Genomic DNA, 15,742 nt, shown 5'->3' with positions numbered 1-15,742 from the left:
GATTGGCAGAAGAACCAGAGGTGACATGAGGAACCATTGTTTGCACAGCAATGTGTTGTGATAAAGAAAGAAAAGACTTGCATTTATATAGCACCTTTCCTGACCACTGGATATATCAAAGCACTTTGTAGACAATGAAATACTTTTGAAGTGTAATCACTGTTGTAATGTCAGAAATGCAGCAGCTGATACCCACAAACAGCAATGTGATAATGACCAACTGATCTGATTGAGGGGCAAATATTGATCACAACACCAGGGAGAATTGCTCTTCACTTGTTTGAAATTGCAGCATGGGATCTTTTACATTCACCCAAACATGCAGACCAGGTCTTGGTTTAACATCACACCTGAAAGGCAACACCTTCAACACCCTCAGTGCTGTACTGGAGTGTCATCTGTGAACTCTGAACCCAGAAGCTTGTGATTTCGAGGTGAGTGTGACCAACTGAGCCACAGCTTTTACCTGAGTCTCAATCCTTCTACCAACAGTTTCTCTCTATCTGGTCTGTCACGACCCCTCATGATTGTGAACACCTCTATCAAATCTCCTCTCTAAGGAGAACAACCCCAACTTCTCCAATCTATCCACATAACTGAAATCCTAACCACATGTTGCAGAAATGAATTTTTCCTCATGTTCCTTCTGGTTTTGTGAGTCACTTTAAATCTGTAACCTTCGGTTATTGACCGTTCAGCAGTTAGAAACAGTTCCTCAGTATTTACTCTACCTCAAACCTTCAAGGAAACTCTGCAAAGTAACTGAAAATCAAGTTGTCAGAAGTGGGATTAAAACACATGCCTCCAGTGAAAGCTGCAACCTGAACAGAGAAGCTGAAACCGCTCAGTCACCTCAACTGTTCAGACCTTTTTGACCTCGTCATCGCTTCTGTACTTTGAAAGGTTCACTCAGTTCTGGAACTTGTTCAATGTGACTGGAATGCTCAGTGATTGGGATATTAACTCCCCCGGGTTTTCCTGAGCTTGTTCTCGGTGTATGGGGATGTTTGTCCTGGGCTGTGGAATCTTGCATCCCTGTAATGGACATTAACCCACTGATTGAATCTGTATTCACTGCTTTCCACTGGTGCTGGGTAATTGCAGAGTGTGGGGCTGGAATGTTGCTGCTTGTCCCGGCCTCACTCACTCTGGGAAAGAGTGAATAATTGATGCATCTGTTTCTGTATCTGAAATGTGACTTAGATCTGCTGTTATTAACCGAGGCAGCGCTGCAGAAGGATACGTTAATAATCTCTCACTAATCAACTGCAAACAGTCAGAATGTGTAACTTTGAACAGCACTTTCTGCAATGTCAGGGCTGGAAAATTGAGGGAGGGAGAGACACTGTCAGTATCTGAGTGTATGCAGCACTGTACAGAGAAAGAGTCAATATAGCGGGGCTGAGACACAGTGCATCTTTTCACATTTAATCACAATAATATCCACAGTCAGGAACTGAAAAGGATGAAAAACCGAATAGCAAGAGCAAAAATAAGAAAAGTAAGTAATTATAGATTAGCTGATAAGCTTTCACTGTGTTACCTGGTAGTCTACTGTTTTATATTCAATGCTCTCTCCACTGTGGCCAGGGAATGATATCTTCTCAAGGGCTGAATATTAACAAAACTTCTTGGAATTTAAAATCTTTCAAAATTAATTCCATGGAGCTAATGGGGAAAAGTCAAATAACTGCATCAATTATAGGAGAGTTGGTTGGTGATGACGTGGATGTGTCTGCAGTGTGCAGGACCAGACTGTTTCTATAGATTCACAATGAATGTTCCATCTTTATTTATAACAGTAAAACTGATCGTGGACAATGGCTATTCTGGTTGCAGCAACCTGAAGATTTAACTCATTAACACCCTGCTTTAGGGGAATCGAGAAGGCTCAACACCCAGCTCTGTCAGTTAGTGTGCTTGTTTGCTAACCCACAATTTCTTGGTTCAAGCACTTAAAAGGATGAGGCTTTATTAACTTAAACTCTTCTTCATCTGCTGTATTACTCTTGCTGTTGATTCTTCAAAGTTAAGGTTAATCAAGTCTTTCTTTGTGAAATCCATGCTGACTGTGCTTTATTCTATTTTCATTTTCATATGTATTTTCTACTTTTGGGGATTACAGGATAATGTCATTTTTTATTGATTTTATTTTTATTTATTGCATTTATTGCCCATCCCTAATTCCCTCGAGAAGGTGGTGGTGAGCTGCCTTCTTGAACCACTGCAGTCGATGTGGTGCTGTTAGGAAGGGAGTTCCAGGATTTTGACCCAGTCACAGTGAAGGAACGGTGATATAGTTCCAATTCCAGGATGGTGTGTGGCTCAGAGGGGAACTTGCAGGTGGTGGTGTTCCCATGCATCTGCTGCCCTTGTCCTTCGAGGTGATAGAAGTCATGGGTTTGGAAGGTGCTGTGTCAGGAGGCTTGCTGCGTTGCTGCAGTGCATCTTGTGGATGGTGCACGCTGTGCGTTGGTGATAGAGAGAGTGAATATAGTGAATGAGGCGCCAATCAAGCGGGCTGCTTTGTCCTGGATGACGTTGAGCTTCTTAAGTGTTGTTGGAGCTGCACCTATCCAAGCAATGTAGAGTATTGCATCACACTCCTGACTTGTGCCTTGTAGATAGGGGACAGGCTTTGGGGAGTCAGGAGGTGAGTTACTCGCCACAGGATTCCTAGTGTCTGACCTGCTCTTGTAGCCATGATATTTATATGGCTACTGCAGTTCAGTTTCTGGTCAATGGTAACCCCCAGGATGTTGATAGTGGGGGATTCAGCAATCGTAATGCTGTTGAATGTCAAGGGGAGATGGTTAGATTCTCTCTTGTTTGAGATGGTCATCGCCTGGGACTTGCGTGACTCGAATGTGAAATATCCTTATTGTAGGGTATTGTATTGTACTGTACAGTGACTACACTTGGAAAGTCCTTCATTGGCTGTAAAAGGCTTTACAAAGTCCTGTGGTCGTGAAATGTATGTGTTGCTTTTTCCATTGTTATCAGTGTCATTTTGATCAAAAGATAGGTTTCGTGAGCACAAGGTTTAAATCAATGTTGATTCAAATAATGTAAAAGCATCTATATTCTTGCACTGTACTTAATAATCACCATCTTCCCATCCTGAGAGAGTACAATGTTTTTGACCCAGAAATTGATTCCACAATCTCAGTCCCTCAGACAATTTCAGCCCAGTTCTGATGAAAGATCACAGATCTGAAACGTTAACTCTGTTTCTCTCTCCACAGATGCTGTCAGACCTGCTGAGTATTTCCAGCATTTTCAAGAGTCTCGATTTAATGAACAGGAAACTTGTTTCAGATCAGATTGGGAGACAGTGTGAAACCACTCCATTGTACTCATGTCTGAGATTCTGAGGACAGTTGGCTGTTAGTGGAATACATTAATTAAATGTACCGAGCAACAGCTCAGACCAATTATTATTTTACATGGTGGTATGATGGCCATCCAGGGGTTAAAAGTAGGGAACTTGTAAGGTTTCAGTGTGCAGGACCACTAGAAGACCTCAGGGGTAAAGGCTCAGATCATCAACCAAGTTCTCCACCTGTTGAGGGATCTAGACTGGACAAAGAGGACCGAGACCAAGCTCGACCAGTCCACACACCTGCTAGAGCTGTCAAGTTATATTCCCCAAGTTTGTTCAAGATAATTTTACTTCCAATTATTAAGTACTATTTTACTCTCAATAAATGTTCTGGACTTATTAATCAAGTATCCTGTTGCTTTAATTGGTTAAAGTCATGCCCAAAGAAATTGTCCACAATAGACTTTCCAGAACTGAAAGATAAGTCTGCAAGGATTGCGAATTTTACAGCCCTGTTTAAAAACAGAGATAAACCCAGGAACTACAGACCAGTTCGTCAAATGTCAGTGGTGGGGAAACTTTTCGAGACAATTATCCAGGAGAAAATTAACTGTCACTTGGTAGAACATGGGCTAATAAATGACAGCCAGTACAGATTGGTTAACAGAAGATTGTGTATGAATTAATTAATGAATTAATTTCTTTGATGAAATTTCACAGAGAGTTGACCAGGGTGGTGAGGTTGGTGGTGTGTGTCTGCACTTCAAAATTGTGTTTGAAAAAGTACCATAAAATAGACTTGTTAACAAAATTTGAGCAGATGGGATTAAAGAGGCAGTGGCAGCGTGGATACAAAATTGGCTGAGAGACGGAAAGCATAAAGTAGGGTGAATGCTTGTTTTTCAGAATGGAGGGACTAATACAGTAATGTCACTGTTGTTGCAGTGTGTGCAGTATCTGACCCTGAGCTGTCCTCGGGAGGGGGCTGTTTGTGATTTTCCTGTGGGGTGCATTATCATCAGGGGATCTCTCTGAGCTGTCACAGGGATGGGGCAGTGTGTGATATCCTTGTGCATGTCATGCAGGATAACTGGCGTGTGGTTCCATCCTGATGCCAAGAAACAGAGCCCCAGCTATGGGCAAAAAGTCTCACTTCCCTGTGGATGTCTTGAGAGAGAAGAAGGCTCAGGGAGTAAACTTGGACAGTGGCTCAGTGGTTAGCACCGCAGCATCACAGCTCCAGCGACCCGGGTTCAATTCTTGGTACTGCCTGTGTGGAGTTTGCAAGTTCTCCCTGTGTCTGCGTGGGTTTTCTCCGGGTGCTCCGGTTTCCTCCCACATGCCAAAGACTTGCAGGTTGATAGGAACATTGGCCATTAGAAATTGCCCCTAGTATAGGTAGGTGGTAGGGAAAATATAGGGACAGGTGGGGATGTGGTAGGAATATGGGATTAGTGTAGGATTAGTATAAATGGGTGGTTGATGGTCGGCACAGACTCGGTGGGCCGAAGGGCCTGTTTCAGTGCTGCATCTCTAAACTAAATCCGGAGTGGAGTCCCGTAGGCGGTTACCTGTTACTTGTCAGGTAGTTTTCCAGCAACTGCTGCAGCAGAGCTGGTACCAAACAGTGCTGTTTCCTTTCCTTTGGACAATACTAGCAATGCTGAGAGGGTGTCCTGATCCTCAGTGTCTCCATACTATTTGCCCAGGAGAGGATACTCCAGCTTTGTGGTTAAACATTAGCAAAACATGGGAAGAAACAGTTACCAATTATAAGCTCTCACTCAATTGGTGTAGAGTATGAGCACCAGGGGTTACTTTTGACCGTGGGAGAGATCATCGCGTCTCATTGGATAACTACCACCTACTCCAAGCTGTGCAGCCCCCAGTCAGTTAGGTGCTGTCCTGCCACGACCTACTTTCTTCAATGGGTGCTTGGAGCTTAGAGAGATATCTCTCAACTGGCGGATTGATAATCTATGCACCAGGCAAGACAAACTCAACAAAGAAGACACCAGTGCTTCGCATCACAAGCTGGAATGTAAGGACCATGTGTCCTGGCCTTAATGACAACCTTCTGCAGGTTGATAGCACACACAAGACAGCTGTGATTGACAAGGAACTCACAAGGCTCAATGTGGACATTGCTGTGCTGCAAGAAACTAGACTCATTCAAAGTGGACGCCTCAAAGAGAAATACTACACCTTCTTCTGACAGGGGAAAGCCCAAGAGGCAACTCGTGAGCATGGAGTGGGTTTCACAGTAAAAAACATGCTACTTGCAATGAGTGAACCCCCCACTGTTGGCTCAGAGAGACTTCTTACCCTTCACTTGTCAACAAGCGCGGGCCCAGTTAATCTCATGTGCATCTATGTCCCGACACTCACCTCCACCCCAGATGTCAAGGATCAATTCTATGAGACACTTGACACTGCCATCAGTAGAATTCCCAGCACGAGGGACTATACCTTCTCGGGGATTTCAACGCAAGCTTGGGTACTGACTACAGCTTGGCCAATGAGCATAGGGCACCAGGGGATTAGCAAGATGAACAAAAATGGACAGAAGTTTCCGGAGCTATGCTGTTACCATGGACTCTGTGTGACGAACAGCTACTTCCAGGTCAAGCTGTGCCACAAGGTGTCCTGGAGACGTCCGAGATCATGCCACTGGCACCAGCTAGAACTTATCATCACCAGACATACCACCCTCAGCAGTATCCTCATCACACGTAGCTATCACAGCGCTGACTGTGACACTGATCACTCCCTAGTGTGTAGCAAGGTCAGGCTTCAGCCAAGGAAGCTTCACCCATCCAAGAAGAAAGGTCGTTCTCGGATCAACACTAGCCGAACCACTGATCCAGAAGGGACCCAGGAGTTCCTCAACATCCTAGATCAGGTTCTTTTAGAAAACGCCCAAGGCCTCGGTGTGGTATCAAAGTGGAATCATCTGCACGCCATCATATTTTACTCTGCACTCGCTGTGTATGGGAAAAGAGATGGGAGGAATGCTGACTGGTTTGAGGCTTATTGGACTGAAATGGAGTCAGTTACTGCAACTAAGAAGAGAGCCCTCATGAACTACAAACAAGTCTCCAGCAAACAAACTCTAGAGGCTCTCAGAGCTGCCAGAAACAAGTCTCTGCAGACTGCTCGGCACTGCACCAATCAATACTGGTTAAAACTCTGCAACAGCATACAATCTGCCGCTGAATCTGGGGGATGCTAGAGGGACATATGAAGGAATTCGACACACCAAGGTTCCTTAGACAGCACCTTCCATACCCGCAACCTCTACCAACTCACTTGGGCAGTTACAGGAGAAGTACTGTGAACAGTACAGACCACTCTACATTGTCTTTATAGACATCACCAAGGCCTTCGATCTTGTTAGCAGAGACAGACTGTTCAAACTGCTGTGGAAAATAAGCTGCCCTCCTAAACTCTTGGGCGTCATCTCTTCTTTCCACGAGAACATGCACAGTTCCGTCAGTTACAATGGAGCAACATCAGACACTTTCACGATTAGCAGTGGGGTAAAACAGGGCTGTGTCCTGGTGACAACTCTCTTCGGAACGTAGGAGGAGGAAGTTTAACCTGTCGAGCCTGTTCTGTCATTCAATTGCATCCTTGCTGATCATTTACCTCAACACTGCTTTCCCTCGCTCGCCCCATATCCCTTGATGTCATGAGTATCAAGATTTCTATCAATTTCTGTCCTGAACATGCTCAATGATTGAACTTTCACAAACCCCTGAGGTAGAGAATTCCAAAGATTCACCACCCTCTGAGTGAAGAAATTCCACCCTATCTCAGTTTTAAATGGCCTTTTAAATGAAACTTTAAGGAATACAAGCCCAGTTTCCTCATAAGACAATCCCACTATCCCAGGGATTAGTCTGGCGACCCTCCGTTGCACTCCCTCTGTGGCAAGTATATCCTTCCTTAGATAAGGAAACCAAAACTGTACATAATACTCCAGCACGATCTCACCAAGGCTCTATACAATTGCAGCAGACATCTTTATTCCTGTACTCATGACCCCTTGTGTTAAGGCCAACATACCATTTGCCTTCCTAATTGATTGCTGCACCTGCATGCGAGCTTTTAGTGTCTCATGAACAAGGACACCCAGGTCCCTTTGGACATCAACACTTCCCAACCTCTCACCATTTAAGAAATATTCTGTCTTTCTGTTTATTCTACCAAAGTGGATAACTTCACATTTATTCACATTATATTCCATCTGTCATTTCATTCACTTATCCTGTCCAAGTCCCCTGGAAGCCTCCTTGTAACCTCCTCATAGCTCACATCCTTTACAATTGGCATATTCTTCTCCATGCTGCTATTTTAAACTTTCAGTGACTCAGATGGGGGTGTCCACCTGCATACCAGAGCTGATGACAAGCTGTTCATCTTGGCAAGACTGCGCACCAAGACCAAAATGAGTCAGTTCTTGGTCTGTGAGTTGCTGTTTGCTGATGACGCTGTGCTGACATCCCATAATGAAGTTCATTAACAGCAGCTTGTATATCGGTTCTCCCTGGCCTGCAAGGAATTTGGACTGGCGATCAGCATCAGGAAGATCAAAGTTATGGGCCAGGACGCAGAGACTCCACCTTCCATCAACATCGACAACCTCACTTTGGAGGTTGTCAACAGCTTCACATACCTTGGATCAACAATCACCAGCAATCTGTCCCTTGATACTGAAATCAGCACCAGGATTGTCAATGTTGCAGCTGTCATGTCAAAGTTGAGAAGACGAGTGTGAACCGACAGCAAACTGATCGAAAATGTGAAGCTCTGCGTGTAACAGGCTTGTGTTCTCAGCACCCTCCTTTATAGTAGAGAAGCATCAACAACTTATACAAGCCAAGAAAAGCAGCCGAACAGCTTCCACCTCCGCTGTCTCAGATGGATATTGGGCATCTCCTGGCAGGACAGAGTGCCGAATGAGGAAGTACACCAGCGTGCAGGGATCTGCAGCATGTTTGCCCTCTTGAGTCAGCGGTGACTCTGTTGACTGGGTCATGTGTGCTGAATGGATGACGGTCGCTTTGCCAAAGACATGCTCTTTGGTCAGCTTGCTATCAGCATGAGACCAACAGGTCACCCACGTCTGTGATACAAGGACATCTGCAAAGCGAGATCTCAAGCTGACTGGGATTGGAGTCGATGCATGGGAAGTCCTTCCTGCTGACTGGAATTCCTGGAGAAAGGCATTCAGGAAGACCATGGGAAAAGCAGAGGACAAAAGAAATGACCAGATGGTGGGAAAGAGAGGTCAGAGGAAGGAAAAATTATCAGTCGACCTCGGGCCAATGATATTCATCTGTACCAGCTGCGGAAGGGATTGTCACTCACGAGTCATCCTCTACAGCCACAACAAACTATGTTTAATACAGAAGTGACGTACACCCCGGGCGTAGCCCATCGTCTTCCGATACGGACGGTTGCCTATTACAATTACAACTACAGCTACAACTACAAGAGCGAGTCAGAGGCTGGGAACTCTGCCGTGACGAACTCAGCTCTTGACTCGCCAAAGCCTGCCCACTCTCTACAAGACCTTCCTCTGATTTCAATTACACACACATTTGTGATCTGGCTCTGTAGCTTAGTTGGTTAAAGCACCTGTCTAGTAAACAGGAGATCCTGGGTTCAACTCCCAGCAGAGCCTTATTTCACCGTAGCAACATGGTTGAAAAGTTTCATTATCAACACTAACGTCGGTGTCTTTTGAACTTTAATTCAAAATACATGATGAATTTCAATCACATAAAAAAAACAGCCTTTGTGAAGGATATGATTTTGGAATGGCTGTTCCTCCTTGTACAGAATTCTAGTGCTGATACATCAAAGGTAACTTCTTTGACATAAATTTGTTCACAGTTCCATTCAACCTGGAAAACAGCTTGATATTAATCTCACTGAAGGAGAGTGTTTGTGTCATTATGTGTTGCTTTTAACCGAGACAGGGACATGACGCAAGTGGGAGGGTTTATCTGAGGTTTGGAATATTTGTCAGTCAGGAACAAGAAAAATCAAAGGAACCAAATAAGAAAACCTATGTCTCATGTGGTTACCGAGAAACGGTGAGAAGATATTAAACTTTGTTGCATTTAATACAACTGTGTGAACTTTGATCTTTGCGGCCTTTTATAAACAGTATTTGAAGGGTCTCAGTAAAAATGTTCAGTGTTGATGAGAGTGGGGTCTGGCTGAGCAGCTGCTTAATGTGACAGGGTCAGGACTGGATGCAGGAAGTTCTCTGACAGTCTCTCTCTGATGGGTTGAGTTGATTTTCAACTGGCAGCTGTTGCTGTTTTGATAATTCAAGTTCCCTCCACCGATTTTTTTGGACAGACAGTGCAGTATGAGTATGTAAAGGGTTAATGCTGAAGACAGTGGGATTAACCCCTCCCACAATCAGAGTGATGATGTAACAGTCACATGAGATGAGGTTTGGGAGGAGAGAGCAGCACCAAGGATGCTAGTTTCGGAGGCTTGATGAGTGTGTATATAGTATTGTGTAAATTAGAAAAGAGTTCTTCGTTCTTTCAGCAGGAAATGTGTCCAGAAAATATCACGAAACTCACAATTTTATTATTCAGGAGTTGGAACACAGGGATATTAACTCCAAGTGACAGTAGTGGTTTCATTCAACAAAAGAAAAGTAGAGAATAATATTGCTCATTGATTGAAATCCCCCAGTGAGGAGACAGTTAAACAGGTGATCTGTTGGGGCATCCTTCAATTCAAGGTTTCGGCAGCATTTAATCTCAATTTTTGGTGAAATTCTCTGTTTTTTGCATCTTTTTTTAATTCAGCTTTGATGGACCAGTGAAAAAACTGAAAAAAGTGAACAGATCCATCCTTTCTTTTCTTCCTTCTTCCCATCAGTTTCTCTTTTCTGTCCCAATTTAATCTGCTGTTTCTGCTGTTTTATCCATTCCAATCAAAATTCAACATTCCAATCAAATCTATTTGTTGTTCCACAGTGTCTCTCCATGTGTTTTATTCTGTTGTATTCTCTCACAGTCTGTTTGATGATCAATTTCACATCTCACTCTGTTCTGGTGAAGATCAGAAGCAGTGTTATCTGTTTGCAACACCCGACAAGTCGGCCTGAGGCTGTGTCTCATCGACAATGTGGAGTTAGGAACATAGAACCAAGGAGCAGGAGTCGGCCATTCAGCTCATCGAGCCTGCCCCACCATTCAATATGATCATGGCTGATCATCCACTTCAATGCCCTTTTCCCCACACTTTCCTCATATTCCCTTATGTCATTTGTATTTAGAAATCTGTCAATCTCTGCTTTAAACATACTCAATGACTGAGCTTCCACAGCCCTCTGGGTTACAGAATTCCAAAGATTCACAACCCTCTGAGTAACAACATTTCTCCTCATCTCTGTCCTAAGTGGCTTGCCCCTTATTTTGAAATTGCGTCCCCTGGTTCTCGACTCCCCAACCAGGGCAAACATCTTAGCTGCATCTACCCTGACTGTCCTTTAAATATTTTGTGGGTTCCAATGAGATCACCTCTCATTCTTCAAAACTCTAGAAAATAGAGCCCCAGTTTCCCCAATCTCTCTTCATAGGACAGTCCCACCATCCCAGGAACAAGTCTGATGAACCTTCGTTGAACTCCCTCCATGGCAATAATATCCTTCCTGAGGTAAGGGGACCAAAGCTGCACACAGTACTCCAAGTGCAGTCTAACCAAGGTTCTATACAATTGAAGCAAGAATTCACTACTCCTGTACTCAAATCCTCTTGCGATAAAGGCTAACATACTATTAGCCTTCCTAATTGCTTGCTGCACCTGCATGTTAGCTGTCAGTGACTTATTGACATGGACACCCAGATCACCCTTATATTCTATACCTCAGTTAATAAAGGAAAGGACCTGCTGAACCACCTTATTGACCTGTACTGCTACTTCAGGGATCTGTGGACATTCACTCCAACGTCCCTCACTTCCTCTACACCATTCAGTGTTCTCCCATTAATTCTGTATTCCTTTGCCTTTTTTGACGCCTGCTCTCGCTGTTCCCTGCTCTCCGAGTGAACTCTTGCTCCCTCTCCTGGGCTCTTTATGCTCCACTCTGCTCTCACTGTTGCCCGCTCTCTTAATGTATCAATATTTGTTTGCCTTGTGTTTAATTTAAAATATGGATTAACTGTATTTTACAGTTGTAGGTTTTATTTGGTAGTCCTGTACAAGTTGTGGATTGATATTTAATATTTAGCTCTGTGAAAAAGATTGTGAATGAAAATATAACTTTCAATCTGATACATGGGCTGGTCTGCAAGCTCCAAGTCCTTCATTTTGTAGTAATGGAATTGATAATGTATCTTTCAGTCTTAATCTCTGTGGCATTTTTGAACTGGTATGTAATGCATAACATGGTCTAACGTCTGATGTACATTATTGGGATTCAAAGGATCATAAGAAATAGGGGCATTAGGCTATTCAGCCCATCGAGCCTGCTCCAACATTCAAACAGATCGTGACTGATCATCTACCTCTTCGCCATTTTTCCCTGCTATCTCCATATCCCTTGATCTTGTTAGTATTTAGCAATCTATCGATTTCCGTCTTGAATATGTTCAATGATTGATCTTCCACAGCCCTCGGGGATAAAGAATTCCACAGATTTCTCACCCTCTGAGTAAAGAAATTCCTGCTCATCTCAGTCTCAAATGGCCTGCCCTTATTCTGAGACTGTGTCCCCTTGTTCTAGACTCACTAGACAGAGGAAACATCCTATCCATATCTACCCTGCACACCCTGTAAGAACTTTGTCTGTTTCAATGAGATCACCTCTCATTCTTCAAAACTCTAGAGAATTTAGGCCCAGTTTCTGCAGTCTCTCATCATAAGACAATCCCACCATCCCAGGGGATGAGACCGGTGAATCTCTGTTGCACTCCCTCTGTGACAAGTCTATCCTTCCTTAGATAAGGAAACCAAAATTGTACAGAATACTCCAGGTGCGGTCTCATCTAGACTTCATACATCTTTACTCATGTACTCAAATACGCTTTCAATGAAGCCAACATACCATTTTCCTTCCTAATTGCTTGCTGCACCTGCATACTAGCTTTTCGTGTCTCATGAACAAGGACACCCAGGTCCCTTTGGACATCGACACTTCCCAGCCTCTCACCATTTAAGAAATAGTCTTTCTGTTCATTCTACCAAAGTGGAGAACTTCACACTTATTTATATTATATTCCATCTGCCAAGTTCTTGCCCATTCATTTAACCTGTCCAAATCCCCTTGAAGCCTCTTTGCATTCATTCTGTACCTTTCAATCATGTAAATTTTGTCTGTTCTGTTTCAAGTTTTATATTTAAAATGTAACCATGGTGACAGAGTTTATTTAGATCTGATAGTGAGTTTGTTTCTGCACTGTGATTGATGTATCAACCTGTCAGCTGTATTGAATTGGAGTGAAATGGAAACAACTTCTGTCTCTCCTGCTGTTGTTTGACTGTTGGTTTGAAAATGTGTCTCTTGACTTTGGGATCAGTGTCTGTCTGACTACTTCTTTTGTTTGTTCCAGTGGAACTGATGAGCTGGCAGTATCTCTGTGCTTTGGGAGTGATCCTGTACCGACTGTGTGTTGGAACGAGATCACTGCACTTTTCCTTGTGTCCAAGAATCACCACACCCATTCAGGTTCCTTCATGTATTTTCCTGCAGGAATGAAAGAACTGGTGAGGTAGAAGATACAAAAGCGATCAATGTAATCGTCCCAATAATAATCATTATGAACAATCACAAAATGAAAACCAGGAACACAAACAGTGTCAGTGTCTGACTCCACTGCAGTACTGCAGTATTCAGCTTCTGTTTACCAGGTGTTTGCAGTGGTTTTACAACAAGTTTGTGACATTCAGAAACAACACAAGCCCTGCACTGCTCAATGACTGGGACTGTCCGATAGAGCAGTGACCTTTACACAGTCACATTTCTATTTCAACGGAAAACAAGCAGCCACTATTTAAAATGTGCCTTTCACACTTCTCACCTGGTGTCTGCAATAAATGTTCTTTGCCTAACTGTCCACATTGTTATTTTGCGGCTATTTTCCCCCCACTGTTCACAATCCAACAAACAGTGAGAGACTGGAACTAAAGCAGGAAAATTCCCTCTCCTTTGGGTGGTGAAATTGTCAGTGATTTTCAATAGTGATTTCTTCCCATTGTGTCTCCCTGAGCCTGTCCAGACACTGTCCGAGAATGAACTCTCCCTTCCCCGTGTCCCCGGTTCACTCCATGTTCCGGGAGCAGCTCCTGCTCCACAGTGTCTGTTACAAACACTCCCCGACTCCCCCTCAACTTCCAACCACTCAATGCTAATCTCTGAGCACATCTGCGGACACGCTCCCAAAGCAGTGGCTGCTGGAAGCAGATGCTGTTTGTTCCCTTCCCCCGGGCCCGGGAAGTCTCCATTAGCAGCTAATTTAAAGCATCTTCCCCTGATTGAGTGAATGGCTTCACAGACTGGGTTGGGGAAAGACTGTGCATGCGCTCCACTCCTCATTGTGACGTCCCACTGGGGGCGGTGCTACGTCGCGCGTGCGCAGATCTCTGCAGCAATTCAGCATTCAAACATCAATGGGAACTTTCCCCATTTCACCCTCATCAAAGTCCCAAAGAAAGTGAAGAGGGGCTTGGACTGGAGGGAGGGAGGGGCGGGGTAGGGGGAACCTAGAACCCAGAAAGCTGCCCACTTACCCCATTTAGATGCTCAATTTGTGGTCATTCCCTGCAGGGGGTTTGTTATTATTGAGCCCCTCCTGGTAAAACAATCCGACAGAAAGAGGGGAGAAAGGAGGGAGCCGGTGTGTTTGCTGGGACCTTGCAGAATTCATTTCAGCAGCAAAAGTCCCGGGTTATATTAACCCGAGTGAAACACGCTGTCAGTGAGAGGAAAAGCGAACGGCCCTTTTCATCTTTTCATTGGAAACAAAGTAGAGCCGGAAGTGCGGCGAGCAGAGCAGACACACAAGCTCAATGACAGGAGAGCTTGGCCGTCCCTGAGTTTCAGCTCCCGGCTCTTACATTTCCTCATCCACACTGTCTTTACTGTGGATGTTCAGGGGTTCCTTGTCGGATCTGAGGACTGTATCCATTAAACATTCTGAGTCAGGAGATCCACACACTCTCTGTTATCAAGATTTATGGGCAGGAATGTTTCAAAACTTTGTCTATTAAATCATTGTATTATTCACAGAACTAATGAGGCAATCGGTTCATTATTCAGGCCTTGAAGTTGGTTTGGGTAGACCGAAAACTGAGAGGTTCAGCACCTCGCCAATCCTTCACTAATATAACTGATTTTTTGATGAAGTAACAGAAAAGGTTGATGAAGGGAAAGCAATGGATGTTGTCTATATGGATTTTAAGAAAGCGTTTGACAGACTACCACAGAAAAGGCTGGGTAACAAAACAGAGGTTCCAGGAATAGGAGGGTCTGTATCAGCTTGGGTTAAACAATGGATGAAATATCAAGAAAAGCGAGTTGTGGTATTTGGTTGTTTTTCAGAATGGAAGATGTGAACAGTGATGTCCACAAGGGTCAGTGTCAGGACCACCATATATATAAATGACTTGAATATTGGAATCACAGAATTGTTACTGCACAGAAGGAGGCCATTTGGCCCATCGTGTCTGCACTGACTCTCCAAATGAGCAATTCACCTGATGTCACTTCCCCGTCTTCTCCCATAATCCTGCACATTCTTCCTTTTCAGATAACAGTCTAATTCCCCTTTGAATGCTTCAATTGAACCTGCCTCCATCACATTCTCAGGCAGTTCATACTTTAACCACTCGCTGTGTGAAAAAGTTTTTCCTCATGTCGCTTTTGCTTCTTTTACCACTTACTTTAAATCTGTACCCTCTCGTTCTCGATCCTTTCACAAGTGGGAACAGTTTCTCCCTATCCACTCTGTCCACACCCCTCATCATTTTGAATACCACTATGAAATCTCCTCTTAGCCTTCTTTTCTCCAAGGAAAACAGTCCTAACTTCTCCAATCTATCTTCATAACTGAAATTCCTCATCCCTTGAACCATTCTCATGAATCTTTTCCATAATCTCTCCAATGCCTTCACATCTTTCCTAAAGTGTGGCACCCAGAACTGGACTCAGTACTTCAGCTGAGGCTAGTGTCTTATACAAGTTCAACATGACCTCCTTGTTCTTGTACTCTATGCCTCTATCACTAAAGCCGAGGATACTGTATGCTTTATTAACCACTCTCTCAACCAATGACATATAACCCCAGTTCCCACTGCTCCTGCACCCCCTTTAGAATTGTACCCTTTATTCTATATTGTCACTCCATGTTCTTCTTACCAAAATGAATCAATTCACATTTCTCTGCA

General features: G+C 43.8%; 1 non-coding gene across 1 annotated transcript; it reads left to right on the top strand.

Moving 5' to 3' along the window:
* Window positions 1-8,937: 8,937 nt before the first annotated feature.
* On the top strand, window positions 8,938-9,011 carry trnat-agu (transfer RNA threonine (anticodon AGU)). Its single transcript has one exon. It is a non-coding gene; the product is annotated as a tRNA-Thr (tRNA).
* The last annotated feature ends 6,731 nt before the right edge of the window (window positions 9,012-15,742 follow it).

Source organism: Heterodontus francisci, unplaced genomic scaffold (genome assembly GCF_036365525.1).
Source record: "Heterodontus francisci isolate sHetFra1 unplaced genomic scaffold, sHetFra1.hap1 HAP1_SCAFFOLD_879, whole genome shotgun sequence".
Classification (NCBI taxonomy): Eukaryota; Metazoa; Chordata; class Chondrichthyes; order Heterodontiformes; family Heterodontidae; genus Heterodontus; species Heterodontus francisci.
The sequence above is the reverse complement of the archived record's forward strand: the minus strand, read 5'-3'. Positions and strand labels throughout refer to the sequence as shown.